The sequence below is a fragment of the Ornithodoros turicata genome, chromosome 4, assembly GCF_037126465.1.
Source record: "Ornithodoros turicata isolate Travis chromosome 4, ASM3712646v1, whole genome shotgun sequence".
Taxonomy (NCBI): domain Eukaryota; kingdom Metazoa; phylum Arthropoda; class Arachnida; order Ixodida; family Argasidae; genus Ornithodoros; species Ornithodoros turicata.
In genome coordinates, this window is record NC_088204.1 from 49,218,438 (window position 1) to 49,220,794 (window position 2,357).

Sequence of the window (2,357 nt, forward strand, 5' to 3'; positions counted from 1 at the left end):
ACATATGTATTTAACTGTCCAAGTTAACTCTACAAACTCACACTCCCAGACCAGAAATCTTATTCGGTTTAAGCGGAGATCACATACACAATTTTCATTGAAAGTGACCAAAATTTCTCATTCCGAATCGACGAATTTTTTAAATGTGAATTTGAAGTGGAACCAGTCGCACAATTGGAGGTCTGCGTATAGTTTCCCATTGGCCAACAGCATCAAGGATTTTCCCATTAAAGTCACACTGAAATTCTAATTTCCGATGCACTTTTTGAATGCGCAGTGATTATTCTGTTGCATCAGAAAGCATGTTTTCGCTGTAAAAATGAGTTACACAAAATACCGTTCCTGCGTGAACATTTATTCTTACACAAATAAAAATACAGTAGATGTGAATATATTTAAAGTGGCAGATACAACTGTGAAAGTTATTTGTGATGTTTTTATAAGAGCGAGTATTCACCAAGCGGTTGAAAATCGCTAGCAGGACATAGAAATGCCAAGAACAGAAACCGTAATAAGCACTTACATGTTGTGAAGGTATTCTGTCAATCATCAACACACACCATAAATCCACAATGAGAAAGTTCACAGAGATGTCTCCCCATGTCCGAACAGTGACGACGAAAAAAATGGCATGAAGCTTTTTTTCGTAGGAGATTTCTAATGCCCGTCCAGCTTGCCTTTCTTGCGTGAAATTTAAGTCCAGCTTCGTTGAGAATCCGTTTTGTCCACCTGCCAAATGCCGACGCCCCTATGCCAGTCGCGTCGAACGAGGGTAACCTTCAAGTAATAACATTTCGAAAGATAATGCAAAAGCTGCTGGAACAGCCGCATGTCAACGTATGTGAGCAGCAAAATATATTACATACCGTTGGACACAGCGCGTGTGGCAACACACTGAGAGCACGATCCTCCCGTCAACGGCCGCGGTGCCTGCGAGTGCAAGGGTAAAAACATGCACAGTGGTGTTGAAAAAACGGGAATGCTTGAGAAATCGACTACTGACCTTAGAGACGGATAAAATCCTCGAAATCAAGCACGAATGACGCCGAGTACTTAAGAGCGACCGCGCACAACCCGATGCCCCAACGTTTCGTGAGAGACTGAAGAGTGGAGAGTGGAGAGAGACCGTTGGCGGTCCCGGCCGGCGTCCCCCCTCGCTTCTGGAGGACGAGTCGACATACATCCACTGATTGTTGTACGGAATGCATTAAAAATGGCTTACAGTAAGAGGTGAAATAGCAAGGTACCATGGCACATGTACTTTTGAGGATAATACGTTCACAAACATTTGAAATGACGCGCACTATTTTGAACTCGCACGAGCCACGATGTGGTGCGCCACGGAGACGTATTACGACGCGCCCTCTTGGCGATATCGCGGCCGACGTTCCTCCTCGGTCGATTTGTTCGGAATAAATTTTAATTTCAAGTTGTCATTTAAATTTCACTTGCAATAATTTCGATACGGTTCGTGTGATGGAATTTCACTTGTTTGAATTGGTTTGAATTAGTTCTTCCTCAACACGAACACGAAGCGTTCTTCTTAATTATATATTATCCTAATCATTTTTTCTTTTTCCTGCCAATAAGTCCCCCAATCATATATTATTACTTAATTTGAGAGTGATGATGTACCGTTGTACTCGACCTCTCGATCTTCCATCCTGAACCACTCTGGCCTCAAAGTGGGTACATTTCTGACCACTTTGGCCCCTAAGTGGATCCGTTCTTGACCTCCTTGGCTTCTAAGTGGATCAATTCTTCACCACTTTGGCCTTAAGTGGATCCTTCCTTGGCCACTTTAGCCCCAAAGTGGATCCCTCCTTGGCCACTTTAGCCCAAAAGTGGATCTCTGCTTGACCACTTTGGCCTCCAAGTGGATCCTGCTTAAACCACTTTGGCCTTCAAGTGGATCCTGTTTAAACCACTTTAGCCTTTAAGTGGATCCTGTTTAAACCACTTCAGCTTCCACTTTGTTTTTCCAACTGGGTGCCGAGGATATGCTTGTTGTAGATCGTTATTGCGGTTGGCCGACTGATGCAAACGGAAGGAAGTAGTGCGGTAGGAATGGACTAGTGTTATGTGGTCATTGCATGCGGCTGACTGAGGTAGACGGAAGGAAGTAGCCTGCGGAAGGAATAGTGCTAGGTCGTCATTGCATTGCTTTGGACAGATGCAGGCGGAATGATGTAACCTGCGGTAGGAATACGATAGTTTTAGGTCGTCCTTGCATGCAGCCGACTGATGCTGGTAGAAGGAAGCAGCCTGCTATAGGAATATGCTAGCTGTAGATCGTAATTGCGGTTGGCCGACTGATGCAAACGGAAGGAAGTAGTGCGGTAGGAATGGACTAGTGT

General features: G+C 44.5%; 1 long non-coding RNA gene across 1 annotated transcript; it reads right to left on the minus strand.

Moving 5' to 3' along the window:
• Window positions 1-388: 388 nt before the first annotated feature.
• On the minus strand, window positions 389-1,084 carry LOC135393135 (uncharacterized). Its single transcript, XR_010422476.1, has 3 exons — window positions 1,004-1,084; window positions 867-930; window positions 389-777 (listed from the first exon to the last, which is right to left on the minus strand). It is a non-coding gene; the product is annotated as an uncharacterized LOC135393135 (long non-coding RNA).
• Between the last annotated feature and the right edge of the window lie 1,273 nt (window positions 1,085-2,357).